This window comes from Corvus moneduloides, chromosome 5 (assembly GCF_009650955.1).
Source record: "Corvus moneduloides isolate bCorMon1 chromosome 5, bCorMon1.pri, whole genome shotgun sequence".
Lineage (NCBI taxonomy): Eukaryota > Metazoa > Chordata > Aves > Passeriformes > Corvidae > Corvus > Corvus moneduloides.
In genome coordinates, this window is record NC_045480.1 from 57752571 (window position 1) to 57767634 (window position 15064).

General features: G+C 42.7%; 1 protein-coding gene across 8 annotated transcripts in view; it reads left to right on the forward strand.

Moving 5' to 3' along the window:
• Positions 1–15064, forward strand: part of ARHGAP24 (Rho GTPase activating protein 24) — a 184907-nt gene that overhangs the window by 130352 nt on the left and 39491 nt on the right. Inside the window, exon 1 of one of the 8 annotated variants that reach the window (XM_032109591.1) lies at positions 7902–8090. The exons of the other annotated variants lie outside the window; for them this stretch is intronic. The gene's annotated coding sequence lies outside the window, so the exon portion shown is untranslated. Of the gene's footprint in view, positions 1–7901; positions 8091–15064 lie in introns of those variants that run through there. 8 annotated transcript variants of the gene reach the window in all.

Consider the following 15064-nt stretch of genomic DNA (forward strand, 5'->3'; position numbering starts at 1 on the left):
TGTTGTCACCCTGAGAGCCAAGAGTTAAGTCTCATATTCTTCTCCCTGTGTGATCACAACACTTGGATTACAGCGGATGTTATGTGAAAAGTAGCACGGACTCAAGGAACAAAGCCTGATTCACATCTCAGCTCTACCAAAGCATTTCCAGGGGAAGGGGCTCAGGTGCTACCTTCTGGTGCAGGGCAGTCACTAATGAAAATGCTCCACTCAGGTAGTTTTTGCATTTCTGTCTCTCTGATTTCATCTGCCTTGATGCTCTGTTGTTGTCTGGGTTGCTATGGCTGTGCCAGCATGAGGCTGGCTCCCCTGCGAGGAATCATGAAAAGAAGTGGCTGCCTTTCTGCTCTCTTATCAAAATATGCCAGGGGTGCTCAGCAACCTGGAAGGCCTGTGTTTGTTAATAATCCATGTCTGCAGCAACCAGTTGTTCAGCACCTCTCCATGCCTTTTCACTGTGCTAGTTGTGGTGGTTGCTAATGCCTTTTGCAGGTGCTGAGAACAGAGTAGAGCTGCTGTTGTTCAGCAGCTCTTTAGAAGTAATCCCTGTGTGAGGCAGCCTTGGCTATTTAATTTGTTTTCGGGGTCTCTATTTAGGAAGGATGTCTCCAGTGGAACAGCAGTGCTGATGGCAGGCAGCAGGCTGCCTCGTTCACTTGTTGTCACTGCAGTATTTCCTTGGGGTATCACCAAGAACACAAGGTGCCATTAGAGCTGCTGGATTTATGGAGAGATGAGAACATCTACTTCCTACAAAAGCTGTTGCCGTAGCAGCTAGGTGCCTTAAGAATGGCTTCCTAATACAATCTAGGTATTGTGCACCATAAGGGTTAAATGCAGGACAAAACAATCAGTTTAAGAGCCAACATAGTTGGGCCTTGTGCTAAATAAACCATGAGCATAAGTGGAATCAAGCCTTTGGGGCCAATGGTCCTTAGCCGAGCATCTCCACACCCATCACATCAGCAGTATGTAGGCATGTCATGTTCAGAATTGCCTTCTGTAAGCTGAACTTAGATGGAAGCAGAAATGGGGGTGAGGAAGCCAAGACACAGACTGGCTTGCACGTTTTTCTGCTGCACATATAGGAGAAGATGGACTCTGAAAAAATGAAGTCGGAGCTGCAAATGCAAGCCACGGCATGGTTAAATTCCTGACTGACTTTTTCTGGTTTTTAGCTCTATGTCATGTATGATTGATCTCTAATTTCTGCCTACTGGGAGAAGGAATTTCAGTGTCAACTCTGTTTCCATTCTCCTTTTTGCCACTTTAGCATGGAAAATGGTAAAATGTCATTTGTTTGTATAAATATTTTACATTCTCATTTTTCATTCGTGTTGTCTTAAACAAATCAAAATTGCTTGGGATTGTAATAGCCTCATTTTACTGAGGCACTTTTATGAATCTGTAATGAGAGGCTAAATGAACAGAGAAGAGGGGAAATAAGAGTTTTGTCAGACTCTTGCACGTAATACAAGTTCAGAACCGTAAATCCCAGTGGTGCTTCATTGTATTTGGAGTCCAAGGGCTGGGTGTTGTGCAGGGTTACATTCTGACTAAAATCCTCGTCAAATTAGAGACGTTGTCTGTAGCTGACTAACGGGATGAAGTGCTCCTTCCTTTGTGTGCCAGCTTTGGGCTGAGCACCACGAGCACTGTCTCTGTCAGCCCTCATTGTCATGAACAAGACCAAACATCACTCTGCACATGCACATATTTCTAGGCCAGTTGCTTTCTTCCCCTGGTTTCTGTATTGTAGTCAGTAGGTTTTGGAGACCCATCTGCAATCTTTATGGCTGCACATATTTATCCAAATGCTTTAAAGTACCTGGCAGAAATTGCAGCTGCCAGTTAATGTTTGTCTTCAATATCTTGAAAACAGAAACACCCTTCTCCTTCCTCCCTCTTACCATTAATTTTAGCTTTGCAGGTAAAATCCATGGCATACAGGCTCTGTGAATAGTGCCAGAAGAAGAGTTGGTGCACATGGCCTATGCACTGTCCTGCGCTGGTCAACAGCAGATAAACTGCTTTGCCACTGTGGCCATTGGGTGACCTGGAGCCAGAGGAGTCACTTCATGCCTCTGTAGTCTGTCCATTCCAGCTTAGTTTGCACAGACCACTTGCAAGTTTGGGCTGGGAGCTGTGAGATGAGGTATATCATTACATTTCCAGCCCCAGGCTCTCAATCTCCGCTCTCTTGATCTCACAATTTACCAACTGTGTTTTTTTTTTCTAATATGTCAGAGTAAAGTAAATTCCATCTCATTTTTCTTTAGCAGTTATACCACTGTATGCTCAAGGTTATATGTTACCAAGTTGAATTACAGACACAGTGTGTTGAGTTGTAAGTATCATTCTCAATAGACGCTGCAGTTACTGTGCAATAATAACATACCTGTCACATCAATATGTAGGGAACCATAACAGCATGGTTTAAAGCCTTTTTCACTGTGCTCTTTCTACCAGAACTTAGTGTGACAATTACATGAATCAAAACTGATGCAAGTGTCTAATGATGTAAAGCCTGGCAGACGACTGTACTCCAGCTTGAAATGCCATCCTGGTGTGTTTTAACATGTGCTTTACGTGAACTGAAGGACTGGAACTATATCTGAAAGAATGAGTTCTGAATGAGCAGAAGAGGCAAGCTTCTTTTTAATTAATGATAGTCAAAAATCTGCTTTCTTCCCTTCAGAGCTTTGGATGTTAGTGCTGTCTTCTCCATAGCTGGATCCCTGCTGCCCTCTAGGAATTTTTGGTGAAATACTGTCAGCAGTACCACCATACCTGTACTACAAGCTAGGGATTCCTTTATTAGTGTTCAGTAATAATGTTATTGAAAATACTTCCGATTTCTATGGGGACTGCTGAATTGTCATATCTTATTTTTGTAAGACCTTCAGGAGTTCTGTAGAGCCTCTCCATTACTGCAGTACTCCTTAAGGCAAAGTAAGCAGAAAGCGACTTTTAAATTAATATTTAAATCAGATTTTTAATTTAGAATAGAGGTTATAGCATTGAGCAACACTCAGTTTCAGATTTTCAGTAGAGACATGGTGTGCAGCAAATCTAATAGAAATGTAATTTCTATCATTAGAGAGGTGTTTCGCCCTAAGTATCCCATAGCAGGATATTTAGCATGGCATAATTGGACCTAATGGCTCCATGAATTATAATGAGATCTAGATGCAAAGCAAAACCCAAACTGGGAAGGAAGTTTTATTGCAAACTGGCATTCTGTAGCTCTGACAATTAGGGTCAGTATTGATGCCTCATCATCATTCTTCCTCTCATAGGAGAGAATAAGTGGTATGACAACATTGTGTGGGATCTGGCCCCTGTTATGAAAATAGTGGATTAAGTAATTGTCTGTGGGTAATGAATGTAGCTTGGTTAGCTGGGATTAGTCCAGAGAGAAGTGTAATGAAAATGCCTAACCCTGGGCAACTGAGTATCCTGGAAGGTCCTTTTTAAAGGATTACAAATTTCAGTTTAAATTAAGAAATGTTGGAATACGTTTCAGGGATAGACACTCAACTGGTTATTTAAGAAAATATTGTAATTAATATTTAAGAAGTGGAAGAAACCTCACCATGGATGATGTGAGCTTTAGAGGCACAGGGCATCAAATACAAGACTGAGTATCCTGAATTCCCTGCACAGAAACGGCACATGGACAGGAGAGCACAGCCTGGCTGTTGGCAAGGCCCGTCCTGCCCATACAACCAGGCTTGTCAGGGCAGCAGGAGACAGTGGGGGGATCACAAGGTAGAGTTTGTGTGGTGCAAAGCTGAGGGATGGATCAGTTGCCTGGTTTCCAGCCCTGGTTTTCCAGGATGCATGCACTGAAATAAGCTCGATGGTACACAGGTGCTTCTGAGGCAGGAGGGTTTTCTGGAGCAGGTCCCGACACGGTGTACACATGGAGTGGAACTGCAAGAGCTGGCTGTGGTGTTGCCTCTGACTGCGGGATTCATTCTCACAGTTAGGTAGTTAAATTCGTTTGTACAGGTGATTAAAAACCAAAAATCTGTTCATCTTTTATGAAGACCAAATGAGGATGACTGCAGTGGTTTCCATAAAATTTAAAATGAAAGATTTTTCGAGTCATGTTTTTTGTTCTAGTATATTCAGTTGTGCATTCTTCCATGACATGATCACCACTGATATCAGTAGTAGTTTGAGAAATAAACAGGAGTGAGATTTACATTTTTGTCCTAAGTTAAAAATCAGCTTGCAAAAGCCTGCTGCGAATAAGTTTGGATGAGTTTAACCCTACTGTTCTCAGTGGAAATACTCCAAACTTGCACTTCCTGTTGGGGTTAGCTGGTTACTTCTTGTGTAGTACCATAATATATCTGTCATCCTATGCAATACAGAAAAAGTCTTGATGCAGAAACACCTTTCTATTTATATGTTCTAATCAATTAAACAGTGATGTCTGAGGTGAAATAAGCAGCTTAAAGGCAAGGCTGGTGGAAGCTAATACAAATCCCTGTAGTGAAATTAGGGATTTAATTTGCTATAGACTGATTTACAGGAGGGAAAATAGTGTCACCTACCCAGAGTTGGTAACACATGTAATGAATTTATGCTCCTTACTGTTAATGGATGTCCTGAAAACTGTGTGTCTTGCATCTGACTCCTGCAGTCTAGCACTTAGAGAGGGAATTTATTTGTTCAGGAGCAGATTAATTCCCAGCATCTCTTTGAGCAGCTGGGAGAAATTCTTGGCAAATCTCAAATCGAAGAGGAGCACCCTGGGCAGCCTCTGTGAGCAGGACATGGTGTGGGGACTGGGTCACAGGGTCACTGCAGCCACTGACCCTCTGGTCGTGGTGAGGTCTGCCCCTCTGGTTATTGCTGTCGTTCCCGTGTAATACTTTGGGATTTCCATCCCCAATTCCCCACATTGCAGTGTAGCATCACTGCAGTCTCTGGTTCCTGGGGGTGTGGATAGATTTGGATGTATGTTTGTCTCTTCATTTTTTTAAACTTGAAATGTCCCCAGCACATGTTACTTCACGCAGCTTAGTGGTTGTCAACCCAGACAGGTTCTCTGTGCAGTTTTCTGTTCACAGACTTTATAAGCATCACTTGGGACCTGCCCTTCCTCTGCCTTTGAGGCTGTGGATGGTGCTACCAGGTCTCACACACCTGGTTGGTGATTTTGGAAACCGCAAGTGCCTCCTGTGCTCTCCCAGTGCTGTGTTTTAGTCCTGGCTGTGCTTTCAAGGGGAGTGCAAGGACCTAGGTCTGATTAAGGGCACAGAAACAAGTCTCAGTCCACTGCTGCTGGGCAGGTACAGCCTGCTGGAGCCCTCAAGTCTGTCCTTCAGGAAGCACTGGGGTCTAAATGCCATTTATTCCCGGTGCATAGGGAGCCAGATGCTTATCTTCCCGTGGCACATACCTGAGGCTTTTGTTCTCAGGAAGAAGTTAATGCTGCTCCTGATAAGTGTGGCTCCCTCCTGTTGTGTGGCTGGTGCACCCCACCAGCCAGGGGAGAGTCAGGAGGTGTGTCGATTCCGTAGCTCAGCTTTCCTGTTGAAACTGGATCCTGAAGCTAGGAATGGAATGGAGGTTCCCACTAAGCAACTGAGCTTGAAATGCCTCCACTGCTGCCCACTCGGGGAGACATGGAGAACTGCTGAGTCGGTTCTTTGTTCGATCTGCCATTATTTTTATGAGTCTGTAATTGCATTAGTTTCTGTGATGGAAGAGTTATGTTTTGGGTTTACTTGGGATTTCTGTTGTTTCTGTTCTGTTTCCTGTTTTCTTTCTATTTTTATGAATCAAGTAATTGTTCACTTTGAATTTTGAGCACAGACTGCTTGTGTGTGGTGCGTTTACAGTATTTTCAGCAGAGGATTTAGGCTGAGAATAGCTCCGTGACCATATGCAATATGCAATTCATTCAGAAGGCAGCTTTTTTATATCAATAACCATCATATGTGTCTTGAAAACTGGTGTGTCAGTAAATTTCTGTTCTTGTGGTAGGCCAGTGAAAAGTCTGTGCTTACTTGATAGGGGTAAATTGTGCTTGTCTTGCTCTCTATAACCTCACAGACCACTCATGGAGCTTAGTTTGACCAGCAGTTGAAGTAGCTCCTTATTTTCTAAGTCATCACAAACAATGAAATATTCACAGACCTTTTCATTAAATATCTCTGATTATCTTGGACCATTTGCAGATCACATGGTAGAAAAAGTATTGAAATTGTGTGCAGTAAAGACTGTACTGCATACCTGTATAGCAGCCTTTTTTTTTCCAGTGCATCAAACCTTCTGGTAGTGCCATGGGGAAAACTGTACTGCCTACAGCTGTGTGTACGTGCAGGGTATGGAAAGGACAATGTATGTCTTGGGTAAATGTACCCAAATGTCATCACCAGGTGTACAGGATGGCAGTATACTTACTCATCACATAATCATCTGAAATTTTATTAAGGTTATTTTCTGTGTTTTGATGAGTCTTTCAAAAGTTTCTAATTCAATGAAGCTTCCAGGTCCTGGCCTCCACAAATGAAAACTAAATTACTGGTTCCCAAAACCTGTCTGTGACACCTGCCTATTTCTCCAGTATCTCTTCCAAAACCAGCTTTCTGAACATTTTTTGCTTTATGGAGTCCGTGGTCAGGATCAGGAGCTCCTTATGTTTAAATTAACATTTCAGGGACTAAAGATGGAGGAAGTGGTTTTGGGTATAGAAAACATGTTTGCTTGTTTTTTAAATAAAGTCTCTCCACCCTTGCCCAGGTGAGAAAATGCAAGGTTTTCTTTCAGAACTTGAGCATTCTTCTTCCCTGCTGTGCATGCAGCCTGGGAACAATTTCAGTGTGGTTTGTCCTCAGAGAGGATTTGCTTTTTTAAGTGGTTGGCTCCTGCAAACCCCACAGTCTCTCTCACCTTGCTCCTTGTTACAATATGGGTTTTGGCTTATACCGGATACTATATGCATTGGGATAACTTCTATGGATAGCATTTCATTCCTTTAAAAAAACCCAAATGCACACACACCAACAAAATACCCAGGAAAGATGTTTTTAGATGACATCTACATTTAAATTCCCAGATGTATACCTTAACCCCAAAATGAAGTTCATTTCACTCAGCTGAACTGCTTCACCTCACCTCTTACTGCAGAGAATGTTTGACCACTGTAGTTTGTGATGCAAATGACACCAACCTGCAAGTTTCTTTCTAGCCTTGTATACTGGGGTAGGATTAACAGTTTATCCCAAGTGTAGTCTGCAAGCATAACTCTTCTCTAATGGAATTGCATATTGCTAGCCCAGTGCTGGAATCAGTTCCCACCCACTTTTCCTTCCACTGTGATTGCTGCCCTCCATGCACTCACCAGAAACCTCCTTTCACCCCTGAGAAATAGCTTCAGCCATTCCATCCTTCCTTATAGTTGTCCAAAGAATAACTATGTTTTCAGGGCTAACAGTACCTATAAAAATAATAATGACACTGAATTCTAAGACTGGAATGCCAAGTGACCCTAGTGATAGGATAGCAAGCAGGCAGCTGATTTGAGGACGCAGCCACCACCTTTCATGAATTAACTCTTTCAAATTTACTCTTGTGAATTTACTATCGGATTGTTTTTCTGTGTGCAGGCAAGATTTTCCTGTGTGCACTGAAGGTACTTCGGTCTCACCATGTTAAGTGTCCTTCCGACTAATCAGATACCCATGCTGGGAATGAGATAAGATGTGATTTTGTTTTGACTGCCTCCAAGGTCAGAGCTGTTGTTTGCACGGCTTCAAGCAGATTTGGTAGGCTGCTGATATCCGTGTCTGTCTTCTTTTGATGATAAGCCTCCTTTGTCCCTTGGAGGGAGGGGAGGAATGGAGAGGCCAGCTGCAAAGAAGCGTGTGTTTTGCAAGGCACTACAGGTGAATTCTGTGGACATCAGAGCAAAAAGCTGTGGAGCTGCCTGGAAGGTTGCTTATGACCTAAGCTGCAGGCAGCACATAGTAGGAGTGCATTCTGAGCAGTGTTTCTCCGTTCCCACATGTAAAACAGCCAGGGTCTCTCTGAGAACTACACATCTGCATTGGACAAGAGCAAGGGCCAAGGTGAGCTGGTTTGCAAGGTATGCAGAGCTTCCTGTGGTGTTCTGGTGTTGTGGTAAGCTGTGCTGTGATGGTGATGGGAAGTGGTGGGAGCAGCCTATCTTCTGGACAGAGCCAAGTTCAGCTGGAGACCCTGGCAAGTGACCAGAGAGTCTATTCCATGGCTGGGCTAGCACAGGTGACCTGTCTGTGGCCTCTACAGTAGTGTGGGTAGCAGTAAAAGGGCTCTCTTGGCACATAGCAGTACACATTAACTGAGCTGGCTAAGCCCAGCCTGCTCTAGGATGGCTCTGAAGTGCTCTGCAGAAATGTCATGCCATGACTTCTTTTGCAGTGCCTTTGGAGAGGCCACATGCATGAAAGTCAGCTGAGAATTACCATCTCCTGAAGGTGCGAGGCTGGCTCTTCCTGCAGCAGTCTCTGAGGAAAGCCTAACAGCCTCTGGCACAGCAGGTTTGGTGCCTGGCTGTGGGTTTTTCCCAGTTGTATGCTTAAATACTAATGGGAACTCAAGTGGTTCTGTTGCCATCTCTGAGAACAGACATGCTGTCTGGAAGGTTCAGTTTTGTTTGGTAGTGTCCCAGAGAAATTCAGTTTGCTTTGTAAACAAACTCTTGTTCAGAGGTTTTACTGAGGCAATTTTTTTTTTACTGCAGCTGCTTCCATAGTCTTGAAGCCTTATTTTAAAGCTTAGCAAAAGCAAATAAATGGACGTGTTGGTCAGACATGCCAGTGTCGCAGCTGTCCCACACCAGCAGACAGCAAGGTGGACTATTTCATGCAGGCTTGTATGTATACTGAATTTGCTGATGAAGTGGAGCTTCATGAGGCTAATGTGACCATAGCACAGTGGGACGTGCAGTGGCAGCATGCTGGTGTGTAAGTGATAGCATTGTATCACCTTTACAGTGAGGGTGGCACAGTCACCTGATGAGCGGATCTCTTCCTTAGCTGGTGTGCTTTATGGAGCTGTAAGGGAGGTTTTCTGTGCTGCTGTTCAGAGGGGATTGCTGGAAGGAGATCCTCCTCTCCAGTTTCAGTGTGGTACCTCTCTCTCCTGATGCAGCATGAATGGGCTGTGTGGATCTCTTGGTCCTTCTGTGAGACGTGGGTTTTTGTCATGTCATGGGAGGATGAGTGAATGAAGCTATTCCGCATGTGCTGCAGTTGGTTGTTAGATTTCAGCATGCTGCTTTCAGCCTGGGAAAAGTAATACAGTAGCAAAGTTAAAGGGAGGGAATATTGCAAATGGTTGGGTTTGTAGGGTACCTGAGGTAAATGGAACAAAGCCAGTTCATTGTTGGTTGGCTGTTCACATGTACATACCTGGAGGGTTGATCCAGAGTCATCCTGGAGTGGGTGGAGAATCCCAGGTGCTTGAGATATCTGTAGCCTAAACAGAAAGTGTCTGAATCCTGCTGTCACCCACCTCTCCCTTGGCTTTTCCAGATGTATGTCCATGTCCAATAAAGCCTCCTTGGAGCTGAAACTTGCATCCCCATTATCCCATTTCCAGAGGTCACTCCTATCTTAGCACAAACACAGTATTTTGTGGCCTCTCTCCACAGGTAATAATAGCCTTGCATTTTATGAGTTGCTTCTTCAGATCTGTGAGATCAGGAGACTTAATCACGTTAAAAAAAAAAAAAAAAGTGGCTATACCTTGTATGGAAACAAGACCTCTCTTCTAAACATGGAAATATCATTCTCCATTTTAGCTAAGAGTTTAATTTTTTCATGAGGACTTAGGCTTCAAGAGCATCATCCGGTAGGAGTCTTTCCCTTATTTACGGGAATCTTTGCTTTAGAAGCCACCAGTTTTGATGTCTGGATGGGTGTGTCAGGATTTCACCCCACAAGCAAGGTTCTGTTCCTACTCACCCATTCATGTGTAGATAAACACCTTCATTTCATCACTGCATACTGGAGCAGAGCTGTTGGATGTGATACCAGAGTCCTGCTGAGAAGCAGTTACTGAAAGAATTAACCTTTCAGTGACCCAGCCTCTGTGGCAACAAATCTGTCTCCCAGACCTAGGAGTGTGGTGTGTATTTTAGTACAGTCATGGAAGTTGCCCTAGAAGGTCAAGAGCAGAGATCTGTGAGCTTAGTTACATAGCTAAGCAAAATCTATTTTAGGGAGAAAAGCTATTAAACTGCAGAAATCTTATTAGCAGTCCTAAATGGTAGACTTTGCTATTAGTTTTTGGAATTGCAATCTTGGTATGTTCGAGTTCTTCAGATTTATTTGAGGCATTCTTCTGAGAATTGTGCCTGCATGGTAGGAATGCATAGTGACATTTAGTTTAATAAATTGATTCATTACCTCTAGATTTGTTTACCACTCTAATTGTATCATTATATTTCCACTATCGTTTTGAATTAACTTATACTGTCCCCTCAGATCGTGCTGCCATTTTAATTTTCTTTTCCATGGGATGTTGTCTCATTTATAATTATTTTATCAGCATTTAAACAGTGTTTCATGCCAGAATAATAAGCAGAGTAAGGCAGAAGCATTTGTCCCCATTTAGAGTATCTGAAGGTCAGGAAAATGACACAACTTCTCCAAGATTCCTGAGTAAATCAGTAGGAAGGAGCTCTGTGACTGTGCAAAACAGGTTTGCTCTTCTATCCTGTGCCTGATTATTGGAAAATTCACATGGCGGTTCAGGCCTACACAGCATAATTACTACAGCAGCTGAATAGTGGGGAAAAAGACAACCTGGTCACTGGGGCACAGGGCTGAATCTGTGAGCCTTTGGGACTGTGTTAATCCATTTGTTGATCTGTCAGTGTCCTGTCAGCTGGAACAGAAGTTATTTCTGTAAGTAGTCCAGGCCCCTAAGAAGGAAGGCTCATGGATTACTGCTGCCAGATGCCTTTCATGGCATTGATAGTTAATCCTTCATTAGAGGAGAAATCATCATGTTCTTTTATGTAAATTAAGTTTATTTACTCTGTGCATATCAGTTGGAGAACAGATGAATCTGAATGTCGAAAGGGCCGCTTCCCCACTCAGTCTCTATCCAAGGGCTAAAACCTAATTCACTGGGAGTGATTCTGTGTGAGAAGTGAGTCTAGCCAGAGACTGTAAAGAGAGAAATCATGGCAGAAAATGCACTCCCTTGCCACAGCAGACTCGGGCAAGAGCTCCATCCTACAGCAGGTGAGTGCAGCATTTCTCAGAGTAGCCTGAATGCAGGAATGACTTCCCCTGAAGCGTTGTCCCTGAAGTGCCACGTGGGTGTGTCCAGGTGAGGTTTTGCTTGGCTCACTCAGCTGTGGTGAGCAGCCTGGCCACAGCCAGCACAGCTTGCATTACAGCCTGGTTCTTGTAGTATGACCCTGCTTCCCAGGTGGGGATTTTTAACCTGGTTTGAGTTACTTCTTCCCTTAGTCACATCACTTCTTTCTCCATCTGTGGGTACTGTCGCAGCTCCAGGTGGAGAAATGTGGCTTTTTGTCTTTTTCAGCAGGGTGTCCTTTGGTCATTCAGTTCTCCTTTTATGCCATTCATTTCAAAAAAGTCTTTTCTGCTCAAAAAAATCCCCAGCTACTGGGCTGCCAAGCATAAGTTTCTCCCCTTCAGCACTGTGTAGTCACAGAGTAATCTGCAATGCTGGGCATCGGCTGATATTGTATTTAATATGTAAGGAACATGATGAGATTAACTGGATGTGACCATCTGTTGAGCTGCAGAAATTAAGTTGTAGCAAGTTTTAGTCTCTTTCCCTGTTTAATTAGCCATAATTAACTTGAGTTTTTCTTTTTTGTAAGATTTTATTACGGAGTAAAACGTTCTCCTGTGAATTTAATTTCGAAACATAGCATGTGAGATGGAAAGTGTATTCCTGTTCAGCTTGTGATCAATAAGTGTTTTTACAGTAGAATAATCACAAGAGGAAACACAGAGAACACAGTTCCAGGGAATTTGCTTAAATACTTGAACATTCAAAGTGACTTTGTATCCAGTTTACTTCCTTGACAGTTTGGAAGGTGACAGGGGCAAGTATGTTTGCAAAGGATCACAGAGATGTTTTGAAGAGGAATTCTTTGAAAGGAAGTGAAATTTGCAATGTAGACGCCAACACAAGGTTGGGTTTCATCTAAGCATCCTCTGTCAAGTATTTTCCTTTGCTCTTCTTCATTTTTCATTCTGAAAACCTAAGCAGATGCTGGTGCCTAGGAAAGCACTTCTGCATCCCCCAGCACTGGCCAAGCAGCCCTTCAGAGAAGGGTTTGATGAGACTGGGGCACTCGATGCCTGTGGAGAAAGAAGAGGACCCCCAATCCACAGCCGTTCCCACAGACAGTTCTAAAGCTGCTGTATGCCAGTTGTATTTGGCTTTGGGCAAGGTAGAATTTGAATTGGAATTTAGCTCTGTGTGAGTGCATAAAAAGCAGCAAACTAAATGTTTCATTTTCGGAATCGAAACTCCAAGGGGAAAGTGGTTTTGAACTGGAGGCTAATTGTGATGTGTCTGATAGATGGATCACAGAATTTGAGGAGGTTCTGTGGCACATGGGAGAAGAGACTCCACTTTCAGTATGATGGGGAATTGCTCTTTGCCTGGCAGCTGCTGGCTGTACCATAAAATACTTGAAGAAATAACTTCAAGTGCTGTGTCAGGCTTACCTGGGATTTCTGCTCAGCTCTTGGGAGAGCAGCTGTGCCCCTAGTGGGGCTGTGCCACCTAAAAAAACTCTGCTCTTGAGGGCAGCTTCCCTCTCTCTCTCCATGAGTGTCTGGGTACACTCCAGAGGGACTCAGCAGTTCAGCCTGGATAAGCATCAAGAGTCTGTGTCCCTGTAAGAAGACTTAATGTGGGAAACCTTACAAGAGCTGGCTCTCTCCCAGACTGATACTCACCAGTTCTAGCTGTGCTACCGATACTGAGCGTCTTTCTAAGATACCAGAGTCACCTTTCCAAAAAATCACTCAGGGTTTGGCAGCTTCCATGTACAACATGACATGGGATCCTGCAGTTCCTTCTGTATTTTGAATAGGTGATGAGTCTTGGTGGTGTACTTAGTAATCTCACTGGCAAATATTTCTCTCTGACTGATGTCTATCTTATCATTCTTTTTTTTTTTTTTGTTCCTGTTCTTATAAAAGTATCTTCTGCCATATATGCTGTATGGTTTAGGGAGAGTTGCTTGCTATGTCCGTGTTCAGCACACTTAACAAAAAAGTTTTCCATACCCTCCATATGGAAATAACATCCTCGGCGAATGGTAACCTGTCAGTGAATGAATTACCTTTCTTTTGAATGTATAAACTTAGTCTAAGCATAAGACAATTTTAAAGACTCTGCCAAAAGAACATAAATTGGTATTCAGCAATTTTGTAGATGCTAACGTAGCTAGAGAATCTTGTTAAACTTCAGTGAAATCTTTGTCTAACTCCCAGCTTGCTCTTCTGTTGTTCTGTTGAGGACATCAGAAAGTTGCAGCAGCTTCTATAGAGTGGCCTCAGTTTACAGTGCACGTGGTGATTATGAACAGTAAATTTGTCAAAGGACCTGATGGCAGTTAAATTCCTGTCTCCTGTTTTGTCTACAGTAGGTATTTGTATGTCATCATTAGGTCCTTATCCTAAGCTTTTGTAACTTTCTCTGGGTTAAGGCTTTGTGTTTTGTGAGAGGGCAGTGATTACCTGGAGGATAGATGCTGTCTCTTCAGTATTAGCTGATGTCTGCTGAGTGTGAGACTCTGTTGGTTAACGCATTGTTGTTGTTGCCCAGGTTGTCAGTGATGGAGTTTTGTTGCCTTTCCCATGTCAGACTTTGAATCCCTTCACTGATGTACAGAAGTTTGCCAGTAATTGTGTGCCAAAATCAGAAATGCCTGCTGGTAACCTCTCAGGTTTGTCATGCACTGTCATGACTTTACTATAAGAAGTCTTTGTTTCTTTTCTACTAGAAAAATCAAGTGTCTTGAGCAACTTTTTCTGCTTAATTGCAGGTTATTTACTTCATAGAATTACTGATATTTCTTAACCAGTAAATGGTTTGTAGATACTCAATCTATAATATCCTTTAAAAAGGAGTACTTCAAAATACACTGGGTTTCTCCTTGCAGCACTTTCTGCCAGAAATGAGACCCAAGTGATTTTTGTGTGAAAAAAACTTTCTGTGGTGTATGGGCTCCAGCTGTCAAGGCAAAGATATAGACCTACTCAGATAAGAAGTAAATTCACTCTGGGATCATTCTGTGCTCATGAATGAGAGGGGAAATACAGACCATATTATCAACATGTCTGTGTCATAAATATAACAAGGCTGAAATGAGGTTTCTGTTCATCCTGCTCTGTTGCAAGGTATGGAGATGTACAAGAATGCTAAGCTCTGTGCTTTGCAGATAACTGGTGTTTGATGTCTCTTTCCACATGAAAGCTGTGCTGGAATTTGACATTTGAGAGACTGAAATGTCTAAAGGACTGGAGAGTTGAGGTGATGATTCATTAAGCAGTACACTTTTGTTGGAGTCAATATTGAATTGATATCCCAAAATAGTGCTAAGAGGCACAGTGTTCCTGGAGATGGTTCATTTTAGATGAGCTGTGGAACAAGTGTCCTGAACTGATGACTAAAATCTCCTGCTACTTTAGATAAGCAAGGTTGTCTTATGCCGAGACTTAACACTGGATTAGGTAATTGTTTTAGGCATATGTCAATTAGCCCACATGCTTTACTGAATAACTTATTCTTGATTTATTTACTGAACTGCTAAAACATGAATTTGCATTATTAAATAAGTGCTGCTTCAATAAAATTACATGTATGCATAATACATACTTGCTCATTTAGGATATTTGCATCCTTTTGGTTTTGTATTTGTGCTACTATTATTTTTATCTGTGATAGAATTTGAAGTCAGATATGAGCTAGAAGGACTGGCTGCTCTCTGGAGAAATGAAATATTTCTATGTTTGGGCCTTACTTAGTGCAGAATGGAAAGCACCATGTCCAGAAG